The sequence below is a fragment of the Ixodes scapularis genome, unplaced genomic scaffold (genome assembly GCF_016920785.2).
Source record: "Ixodes scapularis isolate PalLabHiFi unplaced genomic scaffold, ASM1692078v2 PGA_scaffold6__148_contigs__length_123643588, whole genome shotgun sequence".
NCBI lineage: Eukaryota > Metazoa > Arthropoda > Arachnida > Ixodida > Ixodidae > Ixodes > Ixodes scapularis.
The window spans coordinates 68,823,749-68,837,841 of record NW_024609881.1 but is presented as its reverse complement, the minus strand read 5'-3'; the positions used below and the strand labels follow the sequence as shown (position 1 = coordinate 68,837,841).

General features: G+C 39.2%; 1 protein-coding gene and 1 non-coding gene across 2 annotated transcripts in view; one reads left to right on the top strand and one right to left on the bottom strand.

The window, feature by feature from the left end:
- The window catches only part of LOC8030321 (voltage-dependent calcium channel gamma-7 subunit), a 113,642-nt gene that overhangs the window by 56,160 nt on the left and 43,389 nt on the right, over positions 1 to 14,093 (bottom strand). The gene's annotated exons all lie outside the window — the stretch shown is intronic.
- On the top strand, positions 12,332 to 12,404 carry Trnak-uuu. Its single transcript has one exon. It is a non-coding gene; the product is annotated as a tRNA-Lys (tRNA).

The window sequence follows — 14,093 nt, the reverse complement described above, 5'->3', positions numbered from 1 at the left end:
ATCAATTGCGCTGGATTTTAGAAATATGCTTTCTGAACTGTCATACTATTTGTTTACGTGAATGAAATAAAAAAAAAATTTACTTGATTCCTTGATATTTGTACTTATTAGGCCAAAGGTTTGCATGATTTCGTTTGTCAAGAAAAAAAAAATAAAAAAACAACAACAGATACAATACTTTTTATTTTCTTCGGAGCGTTACTTGATCATATAAAACTGCTAACACATAATATTATCACCTAGTCTGAATCAGAAAGCTGGAAATATTTGTAAATTCAAGCATGTGGGACATTTACTTCTACTGTACCGAAGGCGAAGCAAAAATTGGCTTTCGGGTTAGAATATTTATTTATCACATTCACGAAACTACGCATATTTAACCTATTCGTAGTTTGCTAAAAAAATAATTTAACTGTACATTCAAAGTGCATCACATGTATCTGGCCCTAAATTTTTGTAATTAACGCTCTTAATTAAATAAAAAGCTTAGTGTTTCACGGCTGCTTTTTAATGCGAAAGCACTAACTGTACCATGGAGCCAACCGACGTCATCAGCTATTGAAGCCGCGCCAAACGACATCTTCCTCTGTGTCAGTGGAGTGAAGCCTGTCATCTGTAGCAGCGATCTGATGGATAGGCCCCCATTGGCTGGCGCGCGTCATAGTTTCAAGGAATGAGGCTCCTGCCATTGGCTCTCGCGCGGCGTAGTTCCGAGGAACGCCACCAGGGAAGCCCTCTGCATGGCGGCGCAGCGCACGCAGTGGCCCGACCGCCGGTAAGAGGTGCTGGCCTGGCCGCAGAGCCCGCACGGGCAAACTCCGGAGAGGCTGCACAGCCGAACAAAGTGCGGCGCGGCCACTTTCCGAGAGCGAGCTTGGTTGTCGGCCGCTACCTCGGCAGTAGTGGAACGTGGCCGTCCACGCCAATACGCAGCAGAGGAACTGACATATGCTGCATTCTAAACTTGTCACCAGACGGCCAGTGCTTTAAAATTGAAAAAAAAAAACCTGAATTTAAGCAGTAAGACTTTTGAACAATTTATAGCAAACACGGAACTGGCCGTATCAATTCACGTGTCAGATTTCTGACCAAACACTAAACAAACGGTAAGCATCCTAGCTTGCTTATATATCGGATAGCTTTAGCATGAGTTTTTTGTTCGAAGACTCCAAGAAACACAGTAAACAAAAACTTTCTTATGGAAAATAGAAATTCAGCATGTCATGCTCAAGGTGCATTGAGACACAAATGGAGCACGTGCTTGTGAAGCGATTTGAGCCTTTGTTATTGGTCACGTAAAAATATAAATGTCATCATAGAGTTAGCCAATGCTTTTGTATTTTTTTTTTAAATTATGCATATATCTCGTATGCTTCTCGATAACGGGATAAGCAGATATTTAATACGACTAAAATGCCCAAAGTAATAACCAGCGGCACCAAAGAGATAACACATAAGTGGCACATCTGGTTGTCACAAGAGAGAGAAGTATATATTTTTTTTAGAGCTCACGATGTCTTGTGAGAGCAAGCATGTTTATGAAGTTAGCTGGAGGATTTATAACAACCCTGCACTCATTCCTTTTGTTTAGAAGGTGCGATGATAACTTAATTTCTAAGTACGGCTGCGTTAGTACAAATATGGGATTGTAAAAGTTTAGAAAAGTTGAACTTAGCAGAAACAATTTTATAACAAATTTATTAGGTTGTTAGAACGGTGCATATGCCGCATTAACTTAGTTACCATAATTTCGGGTGAAAAAAAAAGCAAATATAAACTCTATTTGCACGTTTGCACGTGCATTCAAAACACTAGTTTAAAACTGCCGCCCAGTGTCAAGTACATTAATCACTTGCAAGAAATATTAAAGGGAAGCTGAAGAGGTCTTTAATTTCGAACAAACATTAAAAGTAGTAATCTAAACATCTTAATAAATATGCGTCTTCAGTTTTCTTTCAATCTCGTACCCTATTGAAAAATCACATTTATAACAGAAATATTTGTGTCCAATAAACACATGAACCATACAAAATATATAGGAACATATAAGACCATATAAGAACTACAGAAGAACTATATAAGATATATAATAAGTAAGAACATATTAAAACATATAAGAAACCTGTTAGAAGTTTTTTTATAAGATTCTTTTAGGGTTCTTATATGTTCTTATATATCTTGTATTATTCATATCTGTTTATTGGAGACAAGACATTTCTCATAAAAATGGCTTTTTTACTAGAGTAATAGCCAATTAAAATTTCGGCGTAGACCCCGAGGTAGGTAAGCGCGAGAGAGGACAGAAAAACTAGCAAAAGTGAGGTCCCCAGCGGAGTCAGAAGACCCTTACTCGCCACTAAACTGGCTCTGAAATGCCGTCGATGACGTCACGATACTCCGGACATATAGCAGGCGGCAGAGAGCATCGCCGCATAAATGTAGTTTACGTTTGCTTCTGCCCAAGATATAAGTGCGATAACTGAATTCACGGGACAACGATCTATAGAATACGCTAATTCAAATTTCTTGAAAAGTGCTCCAGCGTCCCTTTAACGTAGCTCAATATTTAGTTTTAGCCAATTAGTAATTTTTATTTTTTCCTCTCAGTGAAGTTACTGATGTAAATCACTGCTGCCTGAATTTACCAATTTCGTTTCAAATGCTACACGCTACAAACAACGTGTGGATTATGTATGTTTCCCCCTAGAAATTGTAATACCCTGCTAGATCGTTTGTTGTTGAAGGAATGTTCATCTCTGGGCATTAATGATAAAATTATTGATTGGATTGTTGAATATCTTTCGGTCGCAGACAATGTTCCTTACTGAATTGTCAGAGATCTTCAGTGTTTCGGGCGTCAGCGGTATCACGAGGAAGTGTGCTGGATCCTTTATTATGTGCAAGAATGAATTGACTTTTATTTGATATTTTTCTTACGTTTTATGTTTATTAACAATATCTGTCACAGCGTTCAGCCTTACATTAGTTTATATGCAAACGATTGTGTAGTGTACAGAGTTCGTGTTAATGATGCTAAGCTTTGTATATTTCAGAACACTTCAGTTCTGAAAAGGCTCATATGTGACCGTTGAAAAACGAGCTTCAGATTGAAAAATGTAATACACGTGTGTTCTTTTAATTGTATAACTTTCCCCACTCTGTATAAAAAGTTAATTAAAGCTAATTTAAAAGAAAAGTGTTACGTAAATAACAGCATGAAAAATGCTTTTCTTTTTGTTGACATCGCGTACTAATAATAATAGTAATAGTATCAATCATAATACTAATACTTATAATAATAATAATAATAATAATAATATATTTATTTCACACAAATTGGAATTCATGTACTAGATACGGGCATATCAAAGCCTGCAGAGGGCTTGTATGATGACGCCCATAAAAAAATTCAAAATACGATTATCATGATTCCACAATGTAAGACAGAAAGTCGAACTATAAATAACAAAAAAAAGCATGAAGAAGAAGAAGAAAAAAAAAGCGAAAAGCGTTAAAAAAAAAAAAGAAAGCACGGAAGAAGAAGAAAAAAGCACTTAGAAAAAAAAACACGAAAAGTGTTAAGCGAAAACAAAGTAAAGGGGGAAAAAATAAACAAAAGGCGAAACTAAGTTAAAATTAACTGAGCTAATTACAGTTCAAGCTCGAAGCTTGCAGACACAGCAAAGAGATACTAGATGAAATCAAAGTTGGTGCACTTGAGTTCTTTCTTCAGTTGTTTCAGTGATGTAATGTCAATGAAAGTGTCAGGGAGGGCGTTGAACAAACACGGAACGTAGTAATCCCGAGTGCATTTACCGTACCTGGTCGAACAAACTGGCACTACAAAACGAGGAACGCGACGAAGTATTCGGGGAGACTGAAATGGTGTTTTAAACTCATTTCTCCAAAAGCTACGGAGCACTACCGTTTGTATAAAAAGAGAACGCAAATTAGGCAATTGAAGACTTCGAGAAATATCACTGTTGCTGGAAAAATTCGAATTGTATGCAACGCTTGTCAGGAATGCTTTCAATAAAGAATTAACTTTGGACTGCCAACGACCCGAACAGTTGCCAAACACCGTAACACCGTATCGAAGGATACTGTAAGCAAGAGCATGGACGATTATTATTCTGATACCGACTGGCATAAAGAATTTAGTATTATAAAGCATACAAGACACAATCCGTAATTTGCTACAAATATATGACATATGTGTGTTCCAAGACATATCAAAATCGGAATGTACACCCAAGTATTTTACGTGATCGACAGACTGGATTGAAACACAATTGCATTGAGCACAACTGGAAGGGTGAAGCAAAAACTTTACTTGAGCCTGGCGTCTTTTAAGAGGGTTGTGAAAACACACCAGCTTTGTTTTAGAACGGTTTATGTCTAGGAGATTATCGCCGAACCAATTCATTATATGAGAGGCGTTTATTTCGAGTGTGCGGAGTGAGTCAGAGAAATTAATATGACGTAACACAAGGAGAGTGTCATCGGCATATTGGTAAATTTTACACCCGTTGATAACCTGGGCCATGTCGTTCACAAAAATATTGAAAAGTAGAGGAGAAAGAACAGAACCCTGAGGCACTCCCGTCAGTAATGAAAGCGGAGAACTCTTAAAGTTTCCAATTAGGACAAACTGGGACCTTTTAGATAGAAAGTTTTCCAGTAAAGAATAAAACGGGCCACGAAAACCAAGGCGATATAATTTTGCTAGGAGCAACTGATGGCGGACAGTATCGAAAGCCTTGGACACATCAAGAAAAAGAGCACATGCAAACATATTACTTTCGAATGTTGAATATGTGTAATCAGAAAAATCATCAAGGGCCGGTATCGTGCCTTTCCCAGTAGTGAATCCGTACTGAGTAGATCAAAATATTTCGTTCTTATCTAAAAAACTGTTCATCGTCAGAAAGAGGTGTTTCTGCAGAATTTGTCCTAAAATAGGTAGAATCGAAATGGGGCGATAATTCGCAACATTGGATCGTTCTCCTCCTTTGAAAAGTGGCCGCACAATAGCAGCCTTGAGCTCATCAGGTATGCTGCCAGACGTAATGAAGCCGTTCAGCATAGTGATCAGAACGCTCTTAATATATGTGAAATTTCTTCGAAGATCATAAGCTCGAATACCATCAATACCGGGAGATTTGCTGGCTTTAAAACTAAATAAAAGGGAGCGCAGATCCTTCTCGTCCAAGCAAGGAAGGAAAGCTGACGCCAAAAATTCATTCTTTAGTGTGCATGAGTTCACAGGAGGCGTTCTTTGCACGCCAGAGTATTTAGCAAAGAAGTCGTTAAAGTCGTCTGCTAATTCTGAGGTAAGTGACCCGAAATTTCGTTCGCCGGTTTGGTCAATACAATTTCCAGAACCAGTTCTTCGGAATTGATTAATCAGTGACCATGTTTTGGCTGAACTAAATCTGAATTTTTCGAATTGTGATTTAAAAAACTGTCTCTTTGCAGAACGAATGACAGCGTTTACTTTATTTCTTAACTGCTTGAATTCATTTTGTAAATCTTTGTTGTTTGGAGATCGGCGACACCGACTCCAGAGGACCTCTTTCTCTTTAATAATCTTAAGTATATTACTGTCTAGCCATTGATGATGAGGAAGCCGCTTTTTCAAAGTAACAGTTCTACTGGCAGCGGCAGTAAGCGAACGAAAAACTTGAACAAAACTTGAGTATAAGTCATCGTTATTAACTGTACCTAAAAAGGCCTGCCAGTCATGAGAGGCAACTGACTTGTCGAAAAAAACATTGTCAATAATTTGGCCTTGTCTTTAGCTTTCGCATTTAGAGTTTGACTCCATTGTGTGTGTTAGTTGACACCCCACGAAGTAGTGATCTGCTAGTTTTTCCTGAATTACAGCAGATTCCACAGAGACACCTGGTGCTCGTATTAAAATATGGTCAATGCAGGAAGTGACTAACTTTGTCCCTAAAATTTCTTCTCGGGTTGGAGCATCAACAACGCATTCTAAGCCAAAGTTCGACAAAATGTTAAGATAGTCGCATACGACGGAATTGGCTGCGTTCATTGTGTCTATATTAAAGTCGCCCACCAAACAAAGTTGCTGTATAGAAGATAATGTGGAGAGAGTTGCCTGCAGCTCATTCAAAAACATTCGAACATTTTCTGAAGGAGGCCTGTAGAAACATAACAGAGCAAGTGAGAAGGTGGAGTTGTCAAGTTTGATAGATACATTTTCGACGTGATAAAAATCTAGATTGAGGGGAGAAACTTGCCACATTTGATGTACAAAAACCGCTATGCCTCCGCCACTACGGTTTGAACGCGTGAAACAAAAGTTGTTGTAGTCTTTGAGAGTGGATTGATAAAGCATAGAGTCCGAGACATTAATTTCCGTAAGTATAAATGCATCGACATGAAACATAATATTTTGTACCATTATAAGAAAATGATCCCAATATTTTCGAAGGCTCCGGATATTAACATGCAAACATGTAAAAGTCGCACCTTTTGGTTTATCTAGCAAGGTTTGAAAAGACGAAAAATTATTATATTGGGAAAAGGTGGCTCTCATAGCTTAAACGATTTTTGCAATATCTCCTACGGAGTTGATCCGTAGGAGAGGCGAGCCTTCACTCTTTCTTGCATAGATGTTTGCATGTTTTACCCAGATATACTTGTAATGACTTTCTTTTCCCTTGTTCCTCGCCATCCAGAAAAGCTCACGGTTGGAACGAGTGAGATTGTCATTAAAGAATAGCTTGGGCTGACTGCCAACGTTGCTGAGCTCTCTTAGTCGTCCACGGCATCTGATCCATTGCTCCTTGAGGGAAACGGACGCAAACCTGACCAGTACTAATGGAGCAGTGTTTGGTTTGTCTGCCATCGTCGGAGGTAGACGGTGGACGGACAGAACATCCGATGGCGTAAACTGTGACAGGCCGATGTTAGAGGCTAAGTCACAGAGAACCATGTTCAAGTTTTCTTTTGGCGTGGAAGGCATGCCCTGAATTTCCATGTTAGGCAGGCGATGTTGTTGCTCGGCGTCATTCAGTTCTGCTTGCAGCAGGTGAATAGCATTTGCCTGCTCCTTTACTGTGTTTTGGAGTGACTGGACTTCCGCCCCAAGGTCTTTGGTTACTTTTTTTTGCTCAGTGATTTCAGTGAGAACCGAGTCGTACTGAGCACTCAGGAAGACAACGGAATCCTGGACCTCTTGGACGGTTGTCCGCAGCAACTCAACGGTGGGTTTTAAGGCCAACAAGGCATCAAATTAATAATAACAATAATAATAATCAGTGTGTCGAACCGAAAAAAATACGGGTTCGGTTACGGTTTAGGTTCAGGTAAATTTATTTTGTTCCGGTTCAGTTCCGGTTCGATTAATTCGATCCGCGAACCGGTTCGCGAACCGGTTCGGAAATTATAAATGACAAATTGCAACATCAAAATAAATTACAAATAAAACATTTGAAATCAGCACATACGAAACGGGATACATCGTAGTGTAAGGCTCAGGGATTTCAACCAGGAATGGTTTCTTTATGTGCACTCAAAGGTTACCTCACCGACGTTTACGTATTCGGACTTCATCTAATTGGGTCCGACGCAGTAGCTGTAAAATCCGCGACCTCCTTACAAACCCACTTACAAGTAGAACTCGCTAACTATCCCGCCACCTCGGCGTGTAAGCAATTGAAGGAACACTGGGGAGAAAATACAGCTTTCTTTATTTGAACTAGCCTTCGGTAACTCAAATTAGACCCTTAAAGAAGTTTTCATTAAACAAGATACGGAATATGAAAATCACTTCACCGAACGCAACGCCAGAAGGACGTAATAGGATAAATATTAAAATAGAAGAGTTCGCTGTCTCACAAATATGTTAGCTTCTAAGTGCCTATACGAAACCGGATGCATTATTATCAAACTCCACAGCCTTTTCTTTTCTCATTCCGATGGAAGCAAGCTTCAAGAACTCGCGCGTTCTAGAAACGTGTTATGAAATGAGCACACAGCAGCATTTAGGATTAACGAGATTGTAGAAAAATGAAATCCCGTGACGCGATTTTTTTTTTTTTTTTGCACAGCCTTTCATTTCTCTTTTTTCCGTGCAAGCCGCGACCAGCGCAATACTCGTTCCTATGTCAAGATTCAAGGATGCAGCGTTTGTCAAGATTTATGGATGCAGCGTTTATATTCCTAAGACTGAGTGGAGAAGAAAAATATGTAAGCGAGGTGTGTGTCAGTTGACAGCACTTAAAAAACAAATGGCATTGATAGCACATTCATTGTCAAAAGCGCGTGGCCGAACCGTTCTGACATGAGCCGGTAACCGTTATTTTTTTTCCGGTTCAGTTCCGGTTCGGGTTCATCGCGCTAACAATATAACGGTTCGGGTTCGGGTTCGGTTCCGGAAAAATGCCGGTTCGATTCCGATTTTTGGTTCGGTTCGGTTCCGGTTTGACATCCTGATAATAATAACAATAATAATAGTAACAATAATCTGTGAAGTAGCAGCGTTTCCACGGCAAAACGCAGGTTCGTCAAAGCTTTCAAGGGTTTATGTGACTAAACTAAACTTGAAGTTATATGACGATATAAGTATCTAAAAAGAAGAAAGAAGTTCGATTAAAAAATTCTAAACTTGAACAGTCTTTACAGCAGTTCTAAAAAAAACCTTAATGTTCCATGAAAACAAAAATCAGCACTAAATTAGATAAATAGCAAAAAAATTATGACATTTAACACCACTGAAATGTTTCTTCAAAAGTTACACGTCGTAAGGAATTTCCAGGTGCAGTCTAAGATTCTCAATGTTAAAAGAAATTTAAAAATCACACTTGCAGGAGAAATAGAACGCGGCATTTGACACTATCACCTTCGGATAATGTCACCAAAAAAAAACACATGTTTTAAGGCATACATGTAGTGTCAACACTGACCACGCAAAGCAAAAAAAGTTTTCCTGACTTTAGAGGAATACATCGGTGGATAAGAGATGGCGAAGCGCTTTCTTAAGTTTTTTGTTTGGAAGTGAAATCAAGAAAATGATAAGGTAAGGAATTAAAAATTTTAGGAACGTAGAATGACCGCCGATTCTTGCCACAACCGGTGTAACATGCAGGGACACAGAATCATGAAACCGGTCGTAGTATTTGCATGTTCGGACAAAGTGTTTTAATGGTGGCTTTTCAGTAATTGCCAAAAACTACCGTTTCAACAGACATAGATGGGAAATGGCACAGATAATATGTAAACATATCTGATAAGAAGTAGCAGAATTGTGATAAACATTGTGCAGCATTCCTATAAAGGTGGTGTTCACTTCTGACCTGCATAATTCAGAGTATTTTTTTTAATTATGCCATAGCGGGGAGTACCGTATATGCATATGAGTGAACTATAAGTTTTCACAGGTTTAAGGGCACAAATGTCTTGATATTTTTTAAACAAGAAACGCTCCTTAACTTAGGGCACAGTATTGTAAGGTGTGAGCTCCAGGAAAGTTCAGAATCGAAAATAATACCTAGATACTTCACTGTGTCTGAGAAAAAGATTAGAGTTCAATGGCAAGCAGGCACGTAGCCAGGGGGGAGGCCCATGGGGCCTGCCCCCCCCCCCCCCCCGAAATCTTTCATTTTGCTGGGACCTCCTCTCCCCACCCCCCTCATACAGCATTTTGTCATGGGCGGGCTTCCCCCCCCCCCCCCCCCCCCCCCGAACCAAAATCCTGGCTACGTGCCTGATGGCAGGCGACACAATGTGACATGTGAAGGTAAATATTAATATTTATGTCCACAACTTTAAGGGAAATTTGAAAACATTCGAACTTGCTTTTTTAATATTGATATCGACAAGATTGTTAGTGAACCAGTTTATTAATTTTAGGGAACTTTCCTTGACAATTCCGATTGCCCATGAATACGAGGAATAACTCCTTATCACAAGGGTGTCATCATACAGCTGCGTATTGATAAAGGGCGCACTTTGAAACTAAAGTAGACAGGTCATTGATATATATATATATATATATATATTTATATATATATATATATATATAATGAGGGTTAAAGAACCTAGCCCTGGGGCACACCAGCTTTTAAAGAAACTTTGGTGCTATGCATCTCGTTGATTGAAAGCAGTTGTGACCGATCTTGAAGAAGATTAGTTAGCAAAGTTAAGAGAAAAAAAAGCGGAAACCAACAACAGGAAAATTTTGTAACAGTAATGTGACGTATTCAGCTAGTTGGTTTGAAGTGAACATCTTGAAAGGGAACAGCGGCAAGAAACTTGGACTATGGAAGAGAAACAAACACAACAGGACGGCGCTGAACTAAAAGCTGTTTTTGTAATACACAAAAAGGGAAGGAAGAAAACAAGAAGCATCTTAATCAGAAAAAGTAGACACCACACACGTGCCTACCAAGCAGCATTTCTTTTTGTCAAGAGAGGTTATATGAGTGGCTACGTAATGCCTTTCATAGTTGATCAAAGCCACCCGATATTTTTTTTTTTTTTCAGATGAAGCAACTGGCGGCTTGTTGACGCATCTCCCGCCAAGTTCGGAGATAAAGTAAAAAAGCCTCGATTATTTCTCTTGTCACTCTGTCTGTATGTCCATCCAAGGTTGATTAACTGAAATGTTACGAAATGAACATCTTGGGAAGTTTGTTCCTTTCCAAGATGTTAATTTCGTAACAAAATGGAATGACTCACAGTGTCGGACGCTTTTTTGACGTAAAGAAAGCGGGCACAAATAAACAGGTTATGTTCCAAACCTAATTTCTAGCAGTGCTTCAAGAAGGGGTTGTGTCCCACGTTCCGGCACGATATCGTATTGGGGGTGATGATAGTTTGTTATATTTGCCTACGAAATAAGACAAAGATGTAAATAAATTATTCTAATATTTTAGCAAGGCATGGTAAAACAGATAATGGTGGATAGTTTTCTATCTGACCAAGTTGACTTCCCTTCAAGAGAGGTTCAAATATGGCAGTTTTAAATTTGATGGGTACGGAACCTGACTCCATTATTGTGTCGGACATAATTAAACGTGTTTCTTGTATGTGTCTAATATTTCTACGGATATTTCTAAGACATGTCCAAACATAACCTCGCGATTTGTTTGGTAATAATAATAATAGTTATTGTTATTATTATTATTAGTAGTAGTAGTAGCAGTAGTAAAATAAGCTAGAAAATCGCGCGGGCTGGAATAATTCAATATTTGGGTGTTCATTACGATTAAAATCTAAGCTTTCATTGGCATGTAGAAACAACAATATTCGTTGCTGCTATGAAAACACCAGGAGTGGTCAGCCGTATAACGAGTGAATTCTTACAGCCTTTTGTATTTGTTACACTCCATAAAAGTCTGTGTCAATCCGACTTGGAATATACATCTGTGGTTTGGAACGGGTTGGTGAGATCTAATAGAGCTTTATTTGAGAGCGTTAAAAAAATTGTCTATATACATAGCTTTCAATACTTATATAACGAGCCATGCAGTTTTTTCAGCATATCTATCTACTACAGCACATAATCTCCGTCGTAGCGGGGTCTCTGATGACATTTAGTTTCTCTACAAATGTTTCCATAGCGGGATTAATTCTCGTGATGCGTTTCACCCTCATCTCGTTGCTTGTGCCTCGCTACAGCACTGTATCTAGTAGCGCATTTTAGCCACCCACGGCAAATGTGGTAAATCCTGTCATCCACATGCAACTAAGACACAATGATCTTTTTGAAAAACTTGATATATTCGCGGCAGCAGTTCATCTCTTTGATAGATTCGACGTCAGCAATTCAAATCTTCGCGCATCATTAAAATTACAGTAACGCAAATTGCCGTGTTATTGCTACTCTTACTGCTACTGATTATGTTGCGGTCACAGCGAAATTAAACGGATGCATGTATTTCGTTGGAATGATGCGGTGTATATTTATGTGCATTAATGTTTGTCTTCACTTATTTAGCGTTATTTTCCTCGCTGCACATTTTACGTTTTTTTACGCTTTGCATTTGCTCTTGTTTATAGTAAATACCTGCTTTCATAGTGTATCAACAATAATGTCATTAAATGTTCTTTAAATATTCATGAAACAGTAACCTCATTTTAAAAGTAAAAATAAACCTTTTTTTATTACAAAAAAAAAAAAAAACATTCGGAGACGGCGCAGTGCTACTGTGGTTTTCATCGACACTAAAATATCCCTGGAAGGTAGATTAATTTTGAGACCCCCACTCTAGCGTACAGTATTCTATTCGTGGATTTAACGCTCAAACACCTAATTAAGCGGTTCGGTTTACTTCGCAGTAAGCAGTATACATTGCAAGAAGCCCGGATAGCTCAGTCGGTAGAGCGTTAGGCTTTTAACCTAACGGTCCAGGGTTCGAGTCCCTGTTCGGGCTGCTTTTTTTAACTCTCGAACGTATAAATATTTTTCATAGAGGAACATCTATTTAAACGACAAGAGAAATTTCAACAGCAAAATCAACTTTTTTTTTACCCTCAGTTTCATCCCAAGTCAGGAAGAGCCCATAACGATTTTAGCACAAATAAAAACACACAAACTAAGGGAAGCCGTGACGCTTTCGTAGCGCTTGATTAGATTAGTCAGCAGAGAAACACGAGAGAAACAAAAGCCTTGATTTCGATTTGAGACTCTAGATCAAGGCTTTCTTCAAACGCGGCGAAAGCTCTTGATTAAACCTTAATCTAGAACTCCTTTTTGTTTTGTTTTTGTTTGTTTTTTTTGCATATTTTGAGGTTTCGAATGGGCGAGTGCGAAAATGACCGGTCGCGCTTCGTGACTAGGGAACGCGAATGACTCGCTCGCGATCACATCAACAGTGAAACCTTCGACGAAGGTCTCGACAAATCAAGTGGGTTCTAGGCACTTCGCTTCAGGTAAGTATCGGCACAATTGGCGCTTGTCCGACGTTGTTTCGATTTAACATGTTCGCTTCAGCGGGATAGGTCTACTCCCGGCCAAAGTTCGATCGTGACAAACAAGATGCCCGAGAAACTTGAATGGAAGTTCTTTACCGCAAAAGTAACAAAAAATTAACATCGAAAAAAAAAAAAAAAAAAAAAAAAAAACCGCTTGTGATCACACGTTTCTTTGCCTGGTAGCAATCTCAAAGCTTTTCGTTGCAGTTAGCGTCTACTCCGAAACATCTAAAGCGGTGAACATTCTCTCCCTCTGATCCTTTTTTTTTTTTGTTTGCAATACAGCAGCAAATTTGTTTGACGACTATAGTTCTGACTGGACAGCCAAAAAACATCTCGGCTACGCACGCCCGCTCGTCAGACCCGACTCAAACAAACGCCAATTCTGCCAACACTTACCCAAGACGAAGTGCCTCGAACATACTCGCATCATCTATACTTCCGGTTACCTTTGTCGTTGTTTGTGCATAACTGCTAAAAGTGCATGCACAAGCTGTACATTTAGTCAAACAATCTGCTTTTTTCTAGAGTTTAAAGATTAAAAAAAAAACGTAAATCTACATTAATGCGGTCTGTGCAAGCTAGTTATACAGCCATGGGGACATAATTTAGGGTGCTAAGTGTCATGACCAGTCGAAGAATAGGCTAAATCTCTTTCTTTATGAAAGCTTTATTTACGAAGCAGTAAACATATGGTTACAATTAGAGACTTGCCGAACGTCATCGGAAACTTCCAAATCAGTAAACTTTAGAAAACGATTTGAAGCCCGTGGGAAGCGTGGCGGTGGGCTAAAGTAACCAGTCGTGCAGCAGGCTCAGGGCTAGCCGTTCGAAAACGCGAAGGATAAGAATATCACCCGGATTTTTGCACCACCAGCCTGGTACCAGTAGCACAGGTCGTAACTTTAGCGCACCACCGAGCTCCAATTTTGTTTGTACAGATTTACTTATATAGTGGTATACGATGACGCTCACCAGGTTTCTACTTGCCACCACATGTTTATTTTTACTAAGTTTTACGGTAAAACAAAACAGAATTTAAGATGTCTTTGTGTCACGTTTTTTCAGCTTAATTTCAAGCCCAGAAAGAAGGCTTGTGCGTAGGAGGCGGCCGAAGCGGTAGAGGGGGGAAAAGTAATATGTCGAGA